The following is a 23,557-nucleotide window of genomic DNA, read 5'->3' as shown; positions in this document are numbered from 1 at the left end:
CACAACCTCTTGTGCTTGTTGGGTGGAAGGCAGGGAGACCCAACAGTAGATGAAGCCAGAGCCAATGACAGACAGAGCCGGTCTGTCCCTATCCTCCTCCCACCTGAATTCTACAAGGGAAACACTGAGGGGGAAGCCAACAGCTATGGCTGTGAGTTAGAAGGCAGGCAGGTGATGACTGGTTGAGAATAAAGTGAGTCTAGTGAGGCTGTGCTCCACTTGCTATAATATGGACCAGCCTCCACCAGCCTCAGGAACCATCACAGTCCCAGTTCTGAGCAACAGCCAGGCCACTGGCACCAATGGGGGGGGCAGTCAAGTCCACCTTGCCCACATCACGTGCAGAGGGGCAAGAGTGAAGCCTGATTCCTGAACTTCAGAGTAGGGACCTGGTGTTTGAGACCCTCAAACAGGGTCTTCCCTGAGTCTGGCCTCCATGATGAAGCAAATCCCACCCTACCTGTGCCCACTTACCATGCAAAACATACGGAGAAGGGATACCAAAATGTTTGGCTCCAGGCTATTGGGCTGTCTGGTCAAGGCCTTCAGCCATGTAGGATGTAGCACAGTTATAGTGGGAGACCTTTTCCTCATGATCAACTTTTCAGGAGCCATATGCTGAATATGAGCAGCATGAAAGGTAAGAGTGGGTGTGACCAGAAGCAAAAAGTAGCCAAGCTAAGGGAGAAAATGGGCAAAGTATTGGATGTGACATTTATCTGTGTGCATTATGCTGTATTGCAGGCACACAAAATTCAGAGTTGTCTACACACACACACACACACACACCTCCATTCATCCATCCATCCAGGCAAGCATTATCACAATTCAAGGGCACACTCCAGCCAGGCAGACACATTTTGGAGGACTTGGAGCAGGGCTGGTGAAAGGTGTGGCCTCAGGAGAGCAGTATGTTGCATAGGGGAGAGTCCTGGGGGCCAATTAGAGAGTTTTGGAGGGCCACTTTTGAGCCCTGGGCCTGAGGCTTTGCACCTCTGACATAAGGCATCCCTTGGAGCAAGGATTCCAGTCAAACTACTTGCTTTTACCCAGTGATCTATCGTTGGCCTTGGAAGTTTTACCTCTTATTCTCTTGCTTCTTCCAGGCTCTACGACTTCATTGGCTTCCTGTATCATAACTCATAGCTTTAACCAATTAATTTCAGACTTCTGTTTCGTTATACAGTTCTCTTATAATTTGACTTCCCACCTTCCCTTCCATGCTGCTTTTATACCCATCCCTTTTATATACTGCATAATCTCACACTTTTCACCTAATACATATTCCTATATTACATCAAACATTTCTTCTAATATATAGTCCTCTATTTCATATATTATCATTTCTTCCCATTGCTCAAATTTCAAATCCTACCTGTGATTTCATTTGGTGGTTCTTCTTCTTCTTCTCCTTCTCCTTAATAATAATAATAATAATAATTTATTATTTATACCCCGCCCATCTGGCTGGGCCTCCCCAGCCACTCTGGGCGGCTTCCATAGAAACCAAAACTACAGTAAACTTCTCCTCCTTCTCCTCCTCCTCCTCCTCCTCCAAAAGTGGCATCCACTTTTCCATAAATTGTCCATTGTGTTGATTTCTTATTCTTGCTGTTAGCTTAGCCAGATCTGCATAGTCCATTAATTTTAGGAACCATTCTTCTTTCGTTGAACTTCTTTCTTCTTTCCAGTTCTGCACATATAAGATTCTGACTGTTGTTGTTGCATACATAAATAATTTAATCATCTTCTTGAGAGCTCTGACATTCTCTCTGTTGTTTCTTGCTACTTTCCATTAAGAACCAAAACCTGTTTTCTTCCCAGGTGTGCTGTCATTGCTGGCAGGGGTGGGGGGCTGTCTGCTACAATAAGCACATGTACACAACAGCACCATCAAAGCACATGGACAACGTTGATGATCTGGAAGAAAACTCTTGGGAGAAAGCAAGCTTTCCTTCAGTTTTCTCCAAGAAAGGAAGCTGGTTCAGAACTAAGCTAAGGGATTGCTGTTTACCATGTATTGCAAGGAAGACATGCACTTTCCAATATGCCTCTGAAAGCCAGTTGTTGGGAATCACAAGCAGATAGTGTGCTTTTGCACTCAGGTTGTGCTTCTGGGCTTCCCGTGGGTATCTAGTTGGTCACTGTGAGAACAGGATACTGCATTAGGTGGGCCTTTGGCCTGATCCTGCAGTATTCTCTTTAAGTTCTTACGTGATGTCATTCTAGTTCACCTTTCGCAAGCAATATCAGTCCTTGCCAACAGCTGAAGCACAAACGTAACTCAGAATGTCACCAAATGAAATCTGACTGGGCAAATGATTCCAGATCAGTCAGCATCTTCAAATGCCTAAAATGTCTCTCCAATTAAGGAGGGTGGTGGTGTGTGTTTTCCACCCCCGCCCCCAATGAAAAAGTAATGGAGATACTAATGTGAAACTTTATGGCACTGCAGGTGACCATTTCCTGGGATCGCCGTGGACCTTCCCCATCGCAGAGGTCTTTGTATCACAGATGGCATTTTACATATAGCAGTAAAATGAAACTTAGAACTTTTGACATATGTGGGTTTTTTATGCTTTTCCTTGTCCTCATGGAAGCCCATTGGGTTTCAAGCGATATCCCATTTTGCATACATCAGCTTAATGTTCAAAGGGAGCAGATGGGATGCCGGCCTGTACTTCTTGCTTCAGTTGGTAAAATAGGAAGGGGGAGAACAGAGAGAGAGGAAGCGAGCCTGTAATATTAAAGAGGAGAAAGAGGGAAAAGATGGAGCCTTATTCATAAATGCAATATGCTTTCCTTCCACAGCCAAGCCACATTATAGAATTAGTGCTCTCTTTCTCCCCCAGCATGTTTTTGGAATGACTTGGCAGTCATCACCTGTTTTTCAGACTCCAATAGCTTTAGGCTCAGGAAATGTCTCCCTTCTGATTTCTTCCAGAGTTACATTTTTAGCATATTTAGTCCTGATTTAAATTGATCCAATTAAATGCTTGGGAGAGCCATGGGAAAAGGAGGACCATACTTATCAAGGAGAGTGCTGTTGCACCCAGGTCCTGCTTGTGAGATTCCCATAGGCATCTGGTTGGCCACTGTAAGAGCAGGATGGTGGACTAGATGAGCCTTTGGTCTGATCCAACAGGGCACTGATTATATCCTCAACTTTATGCTTTATCCATCCTCCATCTTTCTATCCATGTATAAGATGTAGTCATGTCCACCGACTTAGATAGCTTTAAAAGTTGATTAGACAAATTAATGGAGGATTGTGGCTACTTACTGCCATCGCTATGTTCTGCTCCTTCTGTCAGAAGCAGTATACCTCCAACTACCAGTCACTGCGAATTGCAAGTGGGGAGAATGCAGTTGCATTCAGGTCCTGCTTGCAGGCCTCCTATAGACAACTGCTTGGCTGCTGTGAGAACACAATACTGGATAGATGGGCCCTTGGCCTGATCCAGTAGGGCCCTTCTTAGGTTTGTAACAAGTGTGCAGAAGGAGTTACTTGGACAACATGATTGGTTTCTACCTATGCTCACCTCTGAGTAAATCCCATAGCAGTAAACTGTATGCACCAGTGCACCAGTGTCCAATACCTATGCTGGCCTAGTCAAACCACCATCACCCACTCCACACCCACACAGAAATTCAAGGGAAGGAGCAACGTACAGTGGTACCTTGGGTTACATACGCTTCAGGTTACAGACTCCACTAACCCAGAAATAGTACCTTGGGTTAAGAACTTTGCTTCAGGATGAGAACAGAAATCGTGCTCCGGCGGTGCGGCGGCAGCAGGAGGCCCCATTAGCTAAAGTGGTACCTCAGGTTAAGAACGGTTTCAGGTTAAGAACGGAGAACCAAAACGAATTAAGTTCTTAAGCCGAGGTACCACTGTAAAAGTTAATTAGACACAACCCACTATCTTTTTTATATTCCTTCCAAAACATATTCTAAGAATTTATATATTTGGTTTTATTGTACCAGTAAACTTAAGTTTTCAGTGAGTCTTTTTTGTATGTTTAGGGGTGCCTTCCCAATGATAGATAGATAGATATATAAGAGTTATTGAATTATATTTCATGCAAGTTTACTTGCTGCCATTTATTTATGGATGGTTCCTGCCTTTTCATCCAATATTTTGCAATTCACAGAGCAACCACCATATTTCGCACCATATTTCTGTCCTTTTTTATTTTATTTTCTGGCACTACCCATCTTAGTTTTCAAAAAACCACCTACAGGATCTAATTTGTAATTTCATGGTTTCAACAGTTGACCAGCAATGTGATAGCACAGTCTGCTTCCTTTCCTGCTCTGAAGTTTATGGTGATGGGTTTTTTTACACTTCTGAACAGTTAGAATGTTTGGAAACATTCCATAACGCCTTGGCCTGATCTCAAATGGCTGAGGAGATCTCATTTCAATACACTGAAACTAGAGAACTCCAAGCTAATAGGAAGGTGTCAAAATAAATTTACCCCACATTTTGTCAAGTTTATCTGTTTTGTAGGATAAATTGACAAACATGCTATGAATGGTGATACCAGCAGATTGAGACAATGGATTAACACACTAATCAAAAATAGGAAGGTTTGGGAGGAAAGATTAGCAGTACAATCTCAGACATGTTGAATTTGATGTGCTGTGCAGTGGTGAATTTATAGGTATGCACAGGTTTAGAAGCCCTCTATGGCTGAGGACTGGGGTGCTCTGGTCCATGGGGTCACGAAGAGTCGGACACAACTAAACAACTAAACAACAACATGGCTGAGGACACACACACACACCCAGATTATTGTTATACATTGTTAACTGAGTGGTTAGATACCTTAGAAACATGACCACAATGAATTACTTGTTATTGTTGCATTCTGGTACTTTAGTTTGCTGTGCTTTTTCCACTCTTCATTTCCTCTACTCCCCAATTAAAAACAATGGAGCCTGGTCCATTAGGGCAACCAGAGTTTAATCCTACCAAGTGCAATGTCAAGTATATTTTAAAAACCTTTCCCCAAAATATCAGAGCCGCTCTCTTTCCTGTCCCACACACCTTTCCATAATCCATCTGACCTTTGAGAGCCTTGGGGGGAGATTTTTGTCAGTCTCCTATTGTCTCTGCACCGGTCAGCAGATCTCAGTCCAAAAGTATTGCTATGGCTTAGCAGGTCCCACCCATCTGTCTCCAGTATATATTTGTAGGACTCTTATCCCTAGTTGTGCAGTTTCCCTATTCCTCCTGTTGTCACCATGGCAATGCAGCACATTAGCCAGCCTTTCTGGTAGACACAGGAGCCACCAAACATGTTCTGAGCATGCTCCAAGCTGTTTTCTTGAAGGTCATAGCTACACAGTAGCAAAGTTCAGGGCCTAGTTTCCCACACCGACCTTGTTTGATCTTATTTCACTATTTGTATGAGTGAGCTCCACTCTCTTATTTTAACTATTCAGTTTGCAAAATGGCCCAACTGGCATATGGTTTGCAAGGGAACTGGACGCAGCGGTGTGGTAGCGGTTAGAGTGCCTCACTAGGACCAGGGACTCCAGAGTTCAAGTCCTCACTTAGCATGAAGTTCACTGACCTTGGGCCAGTCACTGCCTCTTTGCTTAACCTCTCTCACAGGGTTGTGGGGATTAAATGAACAGAGTGGAGAAACATGTACTCCACCTTGAGTTGCTTGGAGAAAATGGTGGGACTGAAATGTAGCAAGCCTGTCAGTTTTGGTTCTTCACATTTTCACATCAGTTTGTGATTTAAAAAAAAAAAGTTATTGTGAAAATTCATTGGCTTTTTAGTGCAGATTTCTCAGAATAGACACCTCGTTGTGCACAATTTCCCCTAATACACACTTTTTAAAAAAACAGCCTTCCCTGACATAATGCATTTTCCTTTGTTCTTTTCTGTGAATATATGCATCTATATGCACACTTTATTCTAGCCTGTGCGTCTTTTCTGATTGCAAAATTCAGAGAAGTGCGAATTCTGAATGATGGGTGTCTTTTGGTCCATGTATTCTTTGGGGAAGTGAAAACAAGGAAATGTGTTGAATTTCTCCCTCATCTCTAAATAGAACACACACACACTCCTCTTTGTTTCTGATCTGTCATTGTGTCCAGGACCCCACTACCAAGAAGAAGGTAAAATGGCAACCAGGTGTTGTTGCTCTTGCTTTTGTCTTCCCCTGCCTTCCATTTCTGTTTACCTGTGGCAAGCCCTTGCGACCAATTCTTCTCCAGGCCCATATCCCCAGGAGCAGGTGGTCGAAGGATTTGCTTGAACAGCTAAGTTGTAAAGAGCACAAATATGTGGAATATGTAATCATTTTTTTCCAGACATAAGCAAAACACACACAGAGTGTGCTGCATTCAAATCAATGCACCTTTCCATTCTCACTCCTCAGCAAAACGGGATTGGAAAGAGTCAGGACAAAACCTTGTAACCCTTTCAATACTTTTCCTTCAAAGGCTCAGCAAAAGAATCTCGCAGCGGTTATTCCCCTTCTTCCCTGTTCTTACAGAGAAGTTATTTCTGATTTAATTCAGGATTCTGGGACATGAATAAGAGAGGCTGTCTGATAAATATTTTAGAAAAATAAGGCATGTATGGTTAAAAATTAAGGCCCATAGAGAACTCACGCAGCAGAGCAAGGAACCAGGGTGAAGATATATATGGAGATATCTTTCTTATGTGAAAACAGAGCAAACAGGAAGAGGGTTCACTGCAGGGTTTATTTCGCATGGCATTAAATGTGCTCATTAATTGGGTTCACACAATCAGTGCCACATCTGGTTTAGAGTTGGGTGGGCTAATATGAAAGCCACAGCTCTGTAGCAGAGCATGTGCTCTGCATGCAGAAGGTCCCAGGTTCCATCTCTGCCATCTCCAGGTAGGGCTGAGTGGGCCCAGGTCCTTGGGCCATAAGTTTTGCCCCCATGGGCTACCTGCAGCCTCAGGGTCACAGATTGCTCACAAAGGAATGCAGGAAGCTGTATTAAGATCCTTGACCTACTTTTACACAGCACTTACTTGAGCAAGCAAATATTCCAGGGAGGGAGAGGGAGAGGGATAGGGAGGGAGAGAGAGGACATGGGGAAAGAGAGAAAGGAAAGGAAGGGGAGTGGCCCCACCAACTTTTAGTTGGCTTCTGCCTCACCCATAATCAGCATGCAGCCCCTGACAGACTATCCTCAAGGGAGGACAAGTCACCCCTAGACAAGACAACTCCACCCCTAAAATCCTAGTTTGAACCACAGCAACTCTTCACAGCCACTGAGCTTTGTGGCTGTGCTGGTCCTGTGGGTTACCCGAGAGGCGAGGTCCAAGTCTGGTCCACAGTCAAAGGTGCAACGTGGAGGCAGTCCGTAGTAGCTGAAGCTGGGTGCAGGGCAGGGAGTTAGGTGAAGTCAGGAACAGGCATGCAAGCAGGGAGCCAGGGTGGGTCAGGAGCTCAGGCAGGAACTAGCAACCAACAATGCTGCTCCCACAACTTGGGCCTGGGGCTGGTCGGCTTTGATCTGCCCCAAGGCATAGGGCAGCCCCGCTCCTCTGGTGACTCGCCTCTCCTGGCCTGGAGACGAGCACTCCTCCTGCGGGAACTTAGTTCCCTCCCCCTCTCTGCCCTGAGCCTCTGCAGCTCCGGAGAGGCTGGAGGGTTACCAGACCCAGAGGCAACCTCAGCTTCCTCTGACGGGGCTGAGAGTGGAGCACCTGCAGGCAAAGGGTCCTCCATCACCTCAGGAGCCAAAGCAGACTCAGCTGATGCCTGCACCTGAGGATCCAGCACAGGTGAGGACCCTTCAGGCTCATGCCCCAGCCCCGTCTCAGCTGGTTCTGGAGGCAGGGAATCCTGTGCAGCTGGGATCCCTTAGGTTCAGCATCCGAGTCCAAATCCCAGGCCATCACAGTGGCCCTCCCAAACAAAAGAGGAGGAACTGAGGGTGGGATCCAAACTTCCTAGTCCACAGAGCAACCTCACAAAGCCCCAAAAGAATTGCTGCTTCATGTGGCGAACCAATGAATTGCAGGTGGCAGCCTTCTTGGTGAGGAATCAATGGGACTATAATCACCCATTCAGGCTGATTATAGGATCTTTCTAGCAGGAAGATGTACAAATAGCTTCCTTTCCCAGCAGTGAGCTATGCTAGGGCAAAGCAATGCAATGCCAGAAGCTGTCAGGTCTTTGCTCCACCAACCTCAGTACTTACCAGCAGTGGATCACCAGAGGTTTAGACATGAATATATCCGAACCTTAACCTAGAGATGCCATGGATTAGAACCTGGGAACTTCTGAATGCCAGCCATATGATTTTCCACTGAGGGCCTCTCCTAAAAATTAAGCAATGCAGTCCTCATGGTTCTGAATAAAGAGCTGAATTAAATAGAAAGACAGGAAACAGCCTTATACAGAGCCAGACCAACACTGGCTTTTCTAGCTCAGGACTTGACAGGCAGCAGGTCTTCAGTGTTTCAGATGGGGGTCACTCCCAGTCCTTACCATAGATGCAGGGACTGAACCTGCAACTTCCTGTATGCAAAGCATGTGCTCTCTCCAAGAGCCCTGGTCCTTCCTGTTAATTGTCCTAGGTTCTGCTTTAATGTTCAGTTCTGGTGGGAAAAGCCCTGCTGGCAGATGCCTCCCCAATTGCCTTCCCCCTCCCTCTACTCTTTTCCCCCCCTCTTTAAACTCCCTTGAATCATTAATCTTTAGCCAACATGGAATTTGTATTCATTATAAATGTGTTGCAGTCAATGCTGATATTAGTGTAAATTTCTGGCTTCAAATTGATTAGTTGCTCTCAGAATATGGAAGTGGCGTGTTATGCCTTGCCTTTCATGTGGGCCCCCAGAGCCAGCTGATCTTTACAGGACACCCAAATGGAAATGAGCTTTCTGTTAATACATCAGAAACTAGATTAGATTTCATTGCTGCCAAAAAATCAAGATTATGGTGTGGGGTGTGGGAAATAGCACACTTCCAAAGAGGGGAAGAGAGAATCAAAATGAAAAGATCAATTCTTAACCATGTCATAGATGTGAATATTGCCCTATCATAATTGGGAAGAGAAGGGTGGTTCTGAATATGCTTTATTTTTAGCACCAAGGCAATACTGGAAAGGAAATGCCTCCAGGAACAATCTTGCATGTGTCTTTGCATGGAATTTAAGAAGGTGTCATTTTCCATTTTTGCCCTGGTGGTGGTTGGAGGGAAATGGTCAACGGATTGAGATTGAATCCTGACAAGACAAAAGAACTGTTTCTGGGGACAGGGGGCAGACAGGTGTGGGGGACTCCCTGATCCTGAATGGAGTAACTGTGCCTCTGAAGGACCAGGTGTGCAGCCTGGGAGTCATTTTGGACTCACAGCTGTCCACTCCTACATTGTACTCTCTCTCTCTCTCTCTCTCTCTCTCTCTCTCTTAATGATGCCCTCATTTCCTTGAATGCTTAATCATGCTGGCCACATGACCCAGAAGCTGTATGCCGGCTCCCTCGGCCAATAGAGTGAGATGAGCGCCGCAACCCCAGAGTTGGCCACGACTGGACCTAATGGTCAGGGATCCCTTTACCTTTAGGGAGGTTGGAGGGGAGGTGTGTGTGTGTAGAAACCTCTGGTGTTTGCATGGGTGGGATGTAACAATGTCACATGCAATGCTTTGCCCGCTTTTGCATCTGGCCCTGCCCATCACTGGTATGCAGTCCCTGCCTCTGTCTTAGTTCCTTTGTACACAGAGATGCAGAACTCATGGGGCAAATGAAGCACTTCAGGGCCAACTTTCCTGCATCCATCATGCTTTGGAAGGAAGGGGGAACCGACATCTGCCAGGTTGCAATTTCAAGTCTATACAGATCTGCAGAGGTGTTGCTTAAGGTGTCCAAAAGTCCATTCTCAGTAGTTATCTCTCCTCCGCTGCAGAAGGAACTTTCCAATTTTCGGTTCTGTTAATACAAAAACCTAGTGTGTCCTGAACAAGCCATGCGTGCATGAATTATTATTGATCCACACACACACATACACATACATACCCCTTGCTGAGACTTCTTCTACAAGTACGAATGCTGTAATCATAAAAGAAAAGGTAACATCCTCTCAAAACCATCTTATACAATCGGGAATTAGTTCCATTCTTCTGTGGCCAAATTGAAGGATATGGCTATGATATCTTGTTAATCCTTTCGTGAGGAGCATTACAAAAAAATGAGTTGGTTTGTATGGAGATTTTTGGCACAGCAGCCCTCACTAGTAAAAAGGTAATTAAGAAAAGAGAGACTGAGAAGAAAACTGATGCTGCCAAGGTCTTAAGCAAAGGAACAAAGTCACCTGCCTTTATGAAACCAACTAGGAAGAAAAGCTACCAGCAAAACAGATTACAGGGATCACCAATGCAGTACCCATGGATACTAATGTGCCAGCCAATATCAGCCAATGTGCCCACAAAAGGACTCAGGGAACTCAAAATTCCATGGGGCACAAGAGAGTGTTTGCTTTTTCTCATCAATTCCTGTTTGTATTGGTTCATCCACTCCTACATTGTACACTCTCTCTCTCTCTCTCTCTCTCTTAATGATGCCCTCATTTCCTTGAATGCTCAGACTGGGCTCTTGTGAGATCTTGCAGTGCTCTTGTAAGATATTGCCAGAACCCAAAAACCACAACCACACACCCCAGTGAGTGATGCTGTGACTGGGGTGGTAGCTGCAAGGTGGGGGCCTGCATGATGGCACTTTCCAATTTTGCCTCTGATGGTGAAACAGAATGGCCCACCCCTGGCTGGAAGGAACCAGGAGAGAAGGGGTATGGCCAGAGGAAAAACTAGAAGGCTGATCTTGATGAAGGTCTTTTGGGTTTAAACTAAATTGATTGGTTTTAAATGACACATCTGGGGGTAGCTTCCAGAACCAGGATGATTGTATTCTTTCATTGCTTGAATGATTCTGTGCAATATACAACAGTAGTGTTGGAAGGGATCTCAAAGGTCATCTTGTCCACCCCCTGCTGATGTAGCCTCCAGGGTGTACCCAATTAAGTTCAGTGTAGACCCATTGACATTAATTAACCTAGGTTAACCATGTCCATTATTTTCAATGTTTCTGTTCTGAACTAACTTTGTCAATGACCCTCTAAAAATGGCTGTCCACCACATTTTGAAGCAATCATTCCAATTTTCGGCTCATAACAGCAGTATTTCCCAGTGTTTAGCATAAATCCTCTTTCTTGTAGCCTGAACCCATTGGTTCTGTGGTTATGCAACTGACAACATTTGTTCCATCATCTACATGGCAACCCTGCTAATATTTAAAAATGGCTATCATATCAATTTTAAATCATCTCTTCCCAAGGCTAAACTTACTTGAATGACAATGCTCCATTAGAGAGGAGTAGGGAATGGTTTGTTGGTCTGTTTTCCAATAGTACGAGAAATATATCCTAGTGGTAAGAGGAATGAGATCAACAATAAAATTATGTTCATAAAACATACAAAATGCAACCCAAATGTAGATCAGCTTACTGGGTTGTATACAATATCAGTCATACTCAAAGTAATACTACTGAAATGACTAACTTAGGTTCACTGATTTCAGTGGGTCTATTTTTGATAAAACCCAATACAATTAGGAGAAGGGCTGTGGCTCAATAGTAGAGCATCTGCTTTACATTCAGAAGGTCCCAGATTCAATACGCAGCATCTCCCCATAGAGCCAGAATGTCCCCAGTCTGAAAACTCTGGAGAGCTCCTGTCAGTCAGTGTGAACAATACTGAGCTAGATAGACCAATGGTGTGACTCTGCATGAGGCAGTTTCCCATGTACCTGTTAGTCATAGCTGGGTCACCTTCCAGGCAGCACCAGTGTTGTAGGTGCCTGCTTGCTGTTCATTGAGAGTGCATTCTAAAGGGAAGGCCCCCCCCAAATGAAAGGCCCTGCTATTCATGGACATATGACAGACCTCAGGAAAATAGAGCACCACTAAGAATGCCTGAGCCTGATAAGGCTGCCTATATACCCTGCCCCCTTTCACAAAGATTAAGGTTCCAAATTTTCTGAATTCACTATAATTTGCTACCCCCTTCAACATCATCATCGCAGCTATTGCCAAAAAAATCTAAGAGATATTTTAAGAACCATGTAGAGCTACACTGAGGTAAGAGAGAAAGAGAGAGACACCCACTCCTTGAAAAGCTGCTGCTGCTATGACTGTCAGCCCGTGTAGAAATTCTCTGGAAGTCTGACAGGATTAAGGGGGATTAATACATTAAAGCATTATTCCTTCTTTCACAGGGGATTTTCAAAGTCACTGTGTTCTGATCTGTTTGTTCCGTTACCTAAAAAGAGCATTAATAGCACCAATTAAAACAAAATTGCTGTAATTCAAAAAAAAAAATTCTTTGCAAATCCAATTTCCATACTACTCACGGGTTGTTGCTTTTAAAGTCCAATTGTCCACAAGAAGAAGTCAGCGCTCTCCGACCATGGCATGTGGCTTCACTCCGCAGGAGAAGCAGTTGACTCTCAGCACCGCGCCGCTCGCCCCGTCCCCCGTTCCGAAGCCTTTAAAAAGGCTCCTTCGCGGGTCGGGGGCGCAAATGGTGCCCGCCGAGTCACCAGGTTCACAGGCTTCAGCGCCTGTGATTTCTGAGGGTCCCTGCGTCGCCGCAGCAGCAAGACCCAAATCCTGCGGAGCCGATTCCCTCCGGAGCTCGGAGGGAATCCGCCATTAGTCGATGGCACTAATTTTTTTGAATTAGGCACAATCGGGGAAGGCACAAACAGGAAGTCCGTCTCCCCGTCTTGTAAATAATTTAAAGCAAGGACTAGCTAACTAAGGTCGAGAGAATTTCTTCTTCTTTATTGGGTAAAAGACATTAATTTCACGATTTGGCAGTATAAGTAATTTTACTGGAGGATAAGAGCTAATTTTGAGAGCTGAAGTGCCACCCCCCCCCCGGACCCGGGAGTGATCCGCGAGAGAGCCTGTTGAGGAGATATAGAAGAGTTTGACAGCTGTCAAATTAGCTGTCAAGAAGGAAAAAGAGAACTTTGTTTCTGCTGTCTCTGCTGGATATATTAGTTACAATTTGGTTATATTTTGTTGAAAACAAGGAAGAACTGATACAAACTAACTTGATTTTAGGATTTGAACTGGAAGGAAGATTAAGTAACCAAAATCCCTCTAGAGGGGGTTTTGGGACATTACAAGAATGGCTGAAGGAGGAAAAATTCAAGCTAAATTGGACAGAGTTTTTCTTCTCTTGAGAAAGTTACAAGGCCAAATTGATGTTTTGGCTACCAATGTTGCAACTCTGGACTTAACAGTAAACAAATTCATTGAATTTATAAGGATTTGACTCAGGAAGTTCATGCAGCTGGACAAGAAGAGAAACTTGAGAGATTTGAGAGTGTGGAGAAGGAGATATATGTTGTTTCTGAGGAAAAGGAAGGAGGAGATGTAATGTTGCAGATGACAAAGGAGAGCCAGAGGCCTGACATGATGGTTACAAAGGAAAATAAGTACTGGATGATGAAAATCTGGTCTGAATTGGAGATTGAAGAATGGAGAGATCTCCTTATGTGGAGATCTGAAGACCTATGGATTACAAATTTGATTAAGGTGGAAGTTGGAGCTTTCGGGACATTTGGACTTAAAAGGAGTAAGAAACAAGATTCGGGCTCCACTTTTAAGTATGGAGGTCTGGCTGGAAGAAACATGGACCCTATTGGGACAGAGCTTCTCCGAGATCTGGTGTTTAATACTAAGGACTACCAAAAAAACCAGCAGAGAGGAATTGAGAGAGAATTAAGAGCCTTGGACGTGAGGTCTCCAGGCTGATAGTAGACTAAGACTGATGGACATTTGTTGGGGATTGAAACCGGGAAAGGGGGGGTGGGGTTTGGGAATCCAAAGGGTGCACAATTATAATCTGTTTTTTATTTTGTTTTGTTATTAGTATGAAAATTGGGGAATTCGTGGAAGGGAATTTGGGTCGACTTTAGAAAAAGGTTTTAAGAATGAGCACTGATGTACAAATATTGATGTTTATAAGTTAAAATTGGTTTTTCTAAAATGAATTAAATATAAAAAGGTCAAAAATTGGGGATAAGAACTTGTTGAACTAACAATTTGAATTGGAATATAAGAAGGGGAGGTGTGGGGAAGTCAGGGAAATATGTTATTGAAAATACGGATTGTAAACTTTATGTGTTTTTAACTTTTTTGTTTTTTGTTTTTTGATTTTTTAATGTATTAAGGTGGAAAATCTCAATAAATATCTTTTTTAAAAAACCAACAAAATTGCTGTAATCAATAATGACCTTAATATTTGTGTGCGCGCATGCACACACGCATGACAACAGAATCCAGGAATCTCAATGGGTAGGATCCAATGCTGTTCTTACTCAGAGTAGATCCATTGAAAACAATGGGCATGGCTGAGGTCATTAATGTCAGTGGGTTTATTCGTAGAACTAAGTTGAATGCCACCCAATGGTTCCTATGGTTGATGTACTGAGCTTGTTAGTGTGTCAGACTAAGACCTGGGGAGACCAAAGTTCACATCCCCACACAGCTATGAAGCTCACTAGAAGACATTGGACCAGCCACCATCTCTTAGGCTAACCTACCTCACAGGATAAAAAAATTCCTTCCAGTAGTACCTTAGAGACCAGCTAAGTTTGTTACTGGTATGAGTTTTCGTGTGCATGCACACTTCTTGGTATCTGAAGAAGTGCGCATGCACATGAAAGCTCATACCAATAACAAACTTAGTTGGTCTCTAAGGTGCTACTGGAAGGAATTTTTTTATTTTGTTTCGACTACGGCACACAAACACGGCTACCTACCTGTAACTACCTCACAGGGTTATTGTAGGGATAAAATGGAGAATGGGTGTACCATGTATAAAACCTTCAGCTCCATGGAGGAAAGGCTGGATATAAATGCAGTAATTTACCAGTAGAAGGAGCTGTGTGGTACCTTTAGGATCTGAAGCAGCATGTGGAGGAGCACAACTGGCTTGGTTGTTACCTAGTTGGCCATTGTGGAAAATGAGGTGTTTACCTGGAGATCCCTTTGGCTCACTCCTGCAAGGCTGTTCAAATGTCCAGCACTTAGGAGGACAAGAAGCTGTCTCATATGGAGTCAGACCACTGGTCCATTTAGCTCAGAAATATGGTAATTGGCAAGGGCTTGTGGGTGGGGTAGTGGGGAAGATTCACAGGGTGGGGGAACCAATTAAACTCATGTGATTATCTATGGAAAACATTTATATACAGATCTTCAGTTGCAAACTCCCAGAGGGTCTCAACCAGCTATCCAAAGAATAAAACTAAAACGCCTATCACAATAAAATAATATTATATTAAATATGATTTACATGATTAAGATAACAACTATAAAGTTTCAACATTAACACAGCCAGATCTAAAGGGTTAGCAATGTGGTGCAAGGGACCTGTAACAATTTAAATTTTCTGTTTCTGGAGATAGCTACTCACAGCAAATTCTGGGGAGCAAAACAGATGTTCTCCCATTGAGCTACATCCATTTCCCAAAAGAACAGAGAAAGCTGACTTACACAGATTCAGACCCTTAGCCTGTCTTGCGCTCCAATGGTTCTACCAGGAAGCGCTAGAGGATGAACCTGGGACACAGCCTGCAGACATTTGCCCTGCTGTTGAGCTACTGAGAGGAAAACTGGGGGCAGAGAGAGTTCAGTCCCTCTCATCTGCCTGCTTCCTTTTCTCTCGAAGTCTTATTCCCACCCCACTCTACTTGATATGTAATTGGGACAGATCTGGGTCTACCCACATGAGCCTGTCCCATTCACCTCTTGTTTGTCCATGAGTTTCCCTTAAGAAATTCCCTGCAGAATTAGACACCAGGCAGTGCAAAGAATTCAGTTGTGATTCCTTCACTGCAGGAAGCTGGACTAGATGAAACTTGGGGTCCCCTCCAACTCTAGAATTCTATGGTTCCGTGAAAGGGCCAATTATTCATGAGCCAATCAAAACAGACATCAGGTGCGTATGTTATGTTCTCAGGAATTCCTACCTAAGTACGAATTGTCGAATTAAAACCCCCGAAGCAGAGCACCTGCTTTGCCTGCAGAAGGTCCTGAGTTCAAACCCTGGAATCTCCAGGTAGAGCTGGGAATTTTCCCTGTCTCAAATCATGGACAGCTGCTGCCAGTCCGTGCGACCATTACTGGGCTAGATGGACAAGTTGTCTGATTCAGTGTGCCACAGTTTCCTGTGTTCCTATACTTGAGACAGGGGACTTGGTTTGGTGACTATTTCCTGTAACCTTCGTACACATGCACCCACCCACAAATAGAGTACATGTACATTTTCCTAACTAGTCAGCAGAGGGGAAGTGAGTCTGAGTCGACTGAAACAAGACAAAAGAAGACAACATCAGATGAAGAGATGAGATGAGCAGGAATGGGGGAATTTAGTTCAAACCTTCAACTGACATCAGGTGTTGTTAGACCTGCAGCATGGTGGGAGAGCATCGGTTTTTATGTGCAGAAGGTCCCAGGATGAATCTTGGGCATCTCCTGATAAGGCTGAGAGACAAGCCGCTCTCTGGAATCATGGAGCATTGCTGCCTGTCAGTATTAGTTATAGTGAGCTAGATGGACCCATGAAAGTTGGTAAAAAAGCAGCTTCCTATCTTACAGGGTCCCCCGTCTTCCAGTGCTTTCCAAAAGAACCCTTTGTCTTTGCTGAAAATCCCATGAAACAGGTAAGCAACAAGATCTAACTCTCTCTCTCCCCCCCCTCTCTCTCTCACACACACACACATACACACAAAGACACACACACACACACACACACAGAGAGAGAGAGAGAGAGAGAGAGAGAGAGAGAGAGAGAGAGAGAGAGAGAGAGGAGGGTAGCTTTCATTGCTTCATTTAGCACTGAGGTTTCCTGTCAGGCTGTTTTCTTCTTGTTCTTTCTTTAAAACAGCAATACTTTGGAAGTTTGACAGGATTAAGGGGATTAATACATTAGTACATTATTACTGCTTTCATAGGAGATTTTCAAAGACTTTAATGCTGCAATCCATTTGTCCTGTTATATAAAATGCACCATAATTGCCTTTAATTGCTCCGTTGTGACTAGGTATTGTGGCACAGAGAAGGCTGTGCAGTGAATATCTCCTATTGTTCAAAGATCCTGCTGGTGTGTGATGCAGTGAGGAGGAGCTCAAGAACCTCTGTAGTCTGGAAGTTTGAAGTTTGACCCAAACGATCAAACAAATCAAGTTCTGCAGTGCAAACCTGTATATGTCTAATGAAAAGTAGGATCTATTGAACTCAATGCACATGCTCTCAGGTAAATGTGTACAGTTTTGGATTATGAGCTTTTGAACCTGATTGCAATGATATTAGGACATAGGTACCTTCTCCTCTTCTCTTCAATGCAAGGCACAATAATAATGGCGGGACACACACACACACACACAAAAACCCAGAGCCCTTTGGTTTATTGAATATTTACAAACAAATTGTAAACAGATAAGGACATTTGCAGGATTATTGCAATAACCTGCAATTTCATAAGTGTATATAATTAAAGTAGATGAATAAAAGAATAAGTTAAGGTAATTTAGAATATGCAGGAAATAAAAATAAATTTAAGGAACCGCAGAAAGAGGAAGAAAGAAGTCGAGTTTTGAAATGTTAAAATGACTGTAAAACTATCGAAATGTATATAACTGAAAATCATAAATAATTTTTTTAAAACACCACCAGAGCCCTTGATGTAGTGCTGTCTTACATGAAACACTTGTGAAAGATGTCAGATGGCCCAAACAACTGCCCACCTCGTATTTAGCCATTTAACACAGAATCAAGGTCTCCAAGGAGAATCGGAGGAACTCTTATTTGATGTATCAGAGTGAATCTCATGCAGAATGCCAAGTCTGCATGTTATCTTGATGCCTAATGTGGAAAACTACCAGCTCAGCCTGGTCTTGTTGACATACTTACGTTCCAGACAGACATAGTAATCATGTAACCTGAAGGGAGAGAGAAAAAGGAAAGCAAGGGAGAGAGAAAAGGGTTTAAAAGATATGCGACTAGAAGATGAATCAGACACACATGTCAGCACTTTGCTGATCTGCCCGGCTTTTTTTTAATCAATCCTTACTTATGACCTTTTCAATACATCCGTTTTATTAATATACAAGGGCATATATTTTATAACAATGACAGTCCCTGCATTTAATTGCCTACACTAAGGGTAGCCAATGTGTTACCTTCAGATGTTGTTGGACTATATCTCCCATCATTCCCAGGCAGCAAGGGCAATGATTAGGGATGATGGGTATTGGAGTAACATTTGTGCCACATTGGTTACCATAGGCCAAGGTAATGTTCTTTGTAAGGTCAGCCTTATCTGTGTATATAGTTTTCAGACATGGACACCTGGAAGCCACTTCTCACTTTCCAGGGAAAAGGCTATTATACAAGTAGGAAGTCTCCTCTAACACACTCATGAAACTTCTCTCAACTGAGGAAACAATTGATGGCAAGGGGGGAGTGGCACTGGAATCAGAACTGGATGAACTTGAGATGAACACAATAGAAATACATTGTTCTGGGCCAAGAAGATCAGATTTTACCTGCAGAGTTTGCAATATGCCTAATTGTGTCTCTCACTGTTGGGAAGGCTGTTCACCTCTGCTTAATAAATATTCTAGGTGGAAGAACATAAGCATTTTCCTAATTATCTTGGCTAACACAGATAGAAAAGCTTCCAAGATTCTCCCCATGAGAATTTCTCCCTCAGTTTTGAAGTTCTTGTTTACATGGTCATTCTTCTAAACTTTAATGGATGCAGTAAGTTCCCTCCATTGTTCTGTTTTAAATATATGTATTCATTAATTCACGTAATTCCATTTATGAATAGGCTTTTGTAAAATATAATCATGTGATTTAACAAAAAACATGAGCACCACCTACAACAATTTCATATGTAAAAACAATTTATTGACACAGACTAAAGGCAGGTAACATGTAGTTAGTGACCATCACTGCCTCTCGTCAGAGCTAATTCCATACTTTAACTATGCTCTGTGTGAAGCTATGTTTCATTTTGTTTGTTCAGAATTTTCAAACATTCAAGTTCATTGGATGGTTCCTAGTATTATAACTTCTGCTTGGCAGGCATTGGGAAACCTGTGGCACTCCAACTCTCATCAGCGCCAGTCAGCATGGTCAGTGTCCAGGGATGGTGCCACTTGGAGTCTAATAGTATCTCAGGAGCCACAGGTTCCTCACCTCTGACATAGAAGAGAGTGCACTATGTGTGCAATTTAACACAGGGGACGCATAGGCTAGTCTCCATTGCATGCATCCACCCATAGGTCAATTCTGTTCCTGCAGGCAATGGGAAGGCATGCTCAGAGGGCACAAACCTGCTCCCACCTCAATGTGAGACCTTCAGTTAATATATCTAAAGAGCAGATCCCCATGCATTAGCCCTTTCTGTCAGTAATAGCAATGGAAGATAATTTTAGAGCTCTAGAACATGGGTAGGCAATCTAAGGCCCGGGGGCCAGATCTGGCCAAATCGCCTTCTAAATCTGGCCTGCAGACAGTCCGGGAATCAGCATGTTTTTACATGAGTAGAATGTGTGCTTTTATTTCAAATGCATCTCTGGGTTATTTGTGGGGCATAGGAATTTGTTCATTTCCTCCCGAAAAATAAAGTCCGTCCCCCCACAAGGTCTGAGGTACAGTGGACCGGCCCCCTGCTGAAAAAGTTTGCTGACCCCTGCTCTAGGCTAACCAATAGGCTCCCTTTCAAACCACTGACCTTCAACTCTCCCTCATGGTCCCTTAACTGTCCTGGGGAGATCCTGAGAGCTAGAGAGAGAGGCCTTGAAGACCACATTCAACCTGCAAGCCAGAAATTTCCCATTCCCTGTTTTAACTGGAGTTGGCAGGAATTGAACCTGGACTCATTTGTATGCAGGGCATGTGCTCTGCCACTGTGTTATAATTTCACCTCAACTTCCACATAAACATTTTTAGGATTACCCAAATGTACGCCCCCTTGAACTCAGTGAGACTTCAGAGTAGACATGCATGGGGCTGCACTGCATGCTGATTTTGTTATATGTAAAAAAATTATCTTTGTTCAGGAAGCTGTTTATCTCCCCTTATGTAATTCCTTCACTTGCTCCTTCTTTGCTGTTAAGGATCAAACAGTTTAGTACTGATATATTTTCCCCCAGACTCTTTTTATAGATTCTTTTTATGGAAATTGTATTTCTCAGCATGCCTTCCACAATTAAATTATTCCTCCAGATGCTGTCCATTCTGTGGAGTGTCTTTCACATCACTCTCACTATCCTTCTCCATATAAACTCTCTTGGGCTGCTTTGACTCGAAGAAAGTTAAGAAAATGTCTGTGGCAAACAAGGATGCAGGGATTTCTTTTCTTTTTCTAATACCAAAAATGCTCCCAATAAATCACTGTTCCTATTTTGTCTCCATTTTTTTTCTTCTTTGGGGATCCCTGTTAAAATGATTTGTCATTTTGAGTTACTAAGTATGCTGTTTCCCCTCAGCTTCCCAACCCTCCCCAGGCCCTTCATAAAATGGAAATCTTCAAGAGAAGGGGGGGCATATATATCTTGTCACTAATGTGAATGCAGACCCTTGAATGTGAGGGCAATAACTACTACACAGTGCACAACCTGCCATTTTATATGATTGGGGTGGTGAAGGTCAATCTGAACTGTTGATGACATGTTTGTTTATATTTATGTGCCAGCTAGAGTGTGTGCTTTATTACTGAGCAATGGTCCTCCCACATCTATTAACAGCAAACACTGTATGATTTTGGGTAGCCATTGAGGCTAGAAGCCACCCACTCCACCACTGAGCTGTTGTCTTTCCCCAACATAAGGGGAAAGCGAATATAGGGGGAAGAGAGAACAATATTAAAAGGAAATATTGGCTTTAATCTCACCGAAGCTTGATTCCTAAGTCTCTTGTAGCAGAATAAAACCCACATAGACAGTGCTTTTTTCTGGGGGGAATGCAGGGGTATGCATACCCCTAAACATATTGTGAATCTTTGTACTTTTGTCCATTTACTGTATTTATTTTTCCCAATTTGAACGATAAAATGGTGATTTTCTTGAGTCAAAATGAGAGTGCCCCTAAACATTTTTAAAGAAAAAAACCCCACTGCATGTAGGTAATAGCAGTGTGCAGTTCTCTAGTTGAATCCTAATCACTCAGCTCACCAGGAAATCATTAATGTTCGTTAAAGTACGATGCCCTGCTCCATTTTTTTTCTAATGGGAGGAAGACCCCATATAGGAATGGGGAAGAAATTTGGTCTGTATTTTAATTTAAACCTATCCAACTCACACTTACGAAACCAAAACATGAACCAAGATACTATCCTTCAAATTTCACACTTTTCTGAATTTTGTGATTCATTCATTCATGATTTCATTTGTATGTGGCTTTTCCACAAAATGAATCATGCTCAAAGCTACTTACAATAAAAGGGAAAATATCTCAGAATCAACCACTGCCAGTACAATTTCATCATAACATAATAAAATAACGACATAATAGCAGATGCAACAACATGCAAAAAAGAACATTTCAGGACTATAAAGATAACAAGATTACATTAAAATCACTCCTCTCAGCAATAGCAAAAATAAAGAGTTTCACCTCGGTCCTAGAAACACACCTCCCAGTTTGTTGCTCACAGTCTCTCTCCTGCAGCAGCTCATTATGATGCAGTTCTCCAGCCAAAAAATGTTAGAGGAAGTTGCTTGCCTAAAATTGTGTATATTCAGGAAAATACACGTGGAAATATTCAGGAATGTTCAGGAAGGCATTATTATTATTATTATTATTATTATTATTATTATTATTATTATTATTATTATTATTTTATTATTATTACAGTGGAACCTCAGGTTACAGACACTTCAGGTTACATACACTTCAGGTTACATACACTTCAGGTTACATACGCTTCAGGTTACACACTCCGCTAACCCAGAAATAATGCTTCAGGTTAAGAACTTTGCTTCAGGATAAGAACAGAAATCGTGCTCCAGCGGCGCGGTGGCAGCAGGAGGCCCCATTAGCTAAAGTGGTGCTTCAGGTTAAGAACGGACCTCCAGAACGAATTAAGTACTTAACCCAAGGTACCACTGTATTATAAATTGATGTGCTGCGCTGCCCTAAACTTATGCTATGAAAACAGAAACTGAGAAAGAATTTATTTGAACAGACCAATTCATATCATATCAGACTTAACAAACTGACAAATTCATTCATCGCTACCTGCATAATATTTGAAGAAATTTGGTAGATTTCAACACTAAATAAACTAGTACTGTACAATGGCTTTAGACAAAATCACAGGTCCCAAACCAAATCAGACTGATTCAGTCCAAATCAAACCCCCATCCCATCTGTGGGTTTTTTAAAGATATTTATTGAAATTTCACAAAAAACAAAGAGCTACAGAATAAAAAGAAAACAGAAGGGGGGAAAATACAAAAAAACATATATAAAAAGATATAAAAAACATACAAAGATGAATAGAAAAAATTAAAAAACAAATTAGTTTTTCTATCTTAAATTTCATTTGCTTATTTCCCTGACCTCCTCACACCTCCCTTTTTTGTATTCCCATTCACATGATTGGTTCAGCAAATCCTTACACTCTTTCATTTATCTTAACTCTATATCTTAAGATATTGTACCTCTATCTTTTCATCCTTTATCAATTCATTTTTGCATATTCTCGTAACTTTGTTGCTAATGCCACTTATTTCCAATCCAACATCATTTTTAACATTCATTAATTTTACAGTGTTTCTGAAGATAGTCTTTAAATTTCTTCCAGTCTTCTTCCACCAACTCTTCTCCCTGGTCTCGGATTCTGCCAGTCATTTCCGCCAGTTCCATATAGTCCATCACCTTCATCTGCCACTCTTCCAGGGTGGGTAAATCTTGTGTCTTCCAATACTTTGCAATAAGTATTCTTGCTGCTGTTGTAGCATACATAAAGAAAGTTCTATCCTTCTTTGGCACCAATTGGCCGACTATGCCCAGGAGAAAGGCCTCTGGTTTCTTCAGGAAGGTATATTTAAATACCTTTTTCATTTCATTATAGATCATCTCCCAGAAAGCCTTAATCTTTGGGCATGTCCACCAAAGATGAAAGAATGTACCTTCGTTTTCTTTACATTTCCAACATTTATTATCAGGCAGATGATAGATTTTTGCAAGCTTGACTGGTGTCATGTACCACCTGTATATCATTTTCATAATATTCTCTCTTAGGGCATTACATGCCGTAAATTTCATACCTGTGGTCCACAACTGTTCCCAGTCAGCGAACATAATGTTATGTCCAACATCTTAGAATCATAGAATCATAGAATCATAGAGTTGGAAGAGACCACAAGGGCCATCGAGTCCAACCCCCTGCCAAGCAGGAAACACCATCAGCGCACTCCTGACATATGGTTGTCAAGCCTCTGCTTAAAGACCTCCAAAGAAGGAGA

This window comes from Podarcis raffonei, chromosome Z (genome assembly GCF_027172205.1).
Source record: "Podarcis raffonei isolate rPodRaf1 chromosome Z, rPodRaf1.pri, whole genome shotgun sequence".
Classification (NCBI taxonomy): domain Eukaryota; kingdom Metazoa; phylum Chordata; class Lepidosauria; order Squamata; family Lacertidae; genus Podarcis; species Podarcis raffonei.
This window is presented reverse-complemented; position numbering follows the sequence as displayed.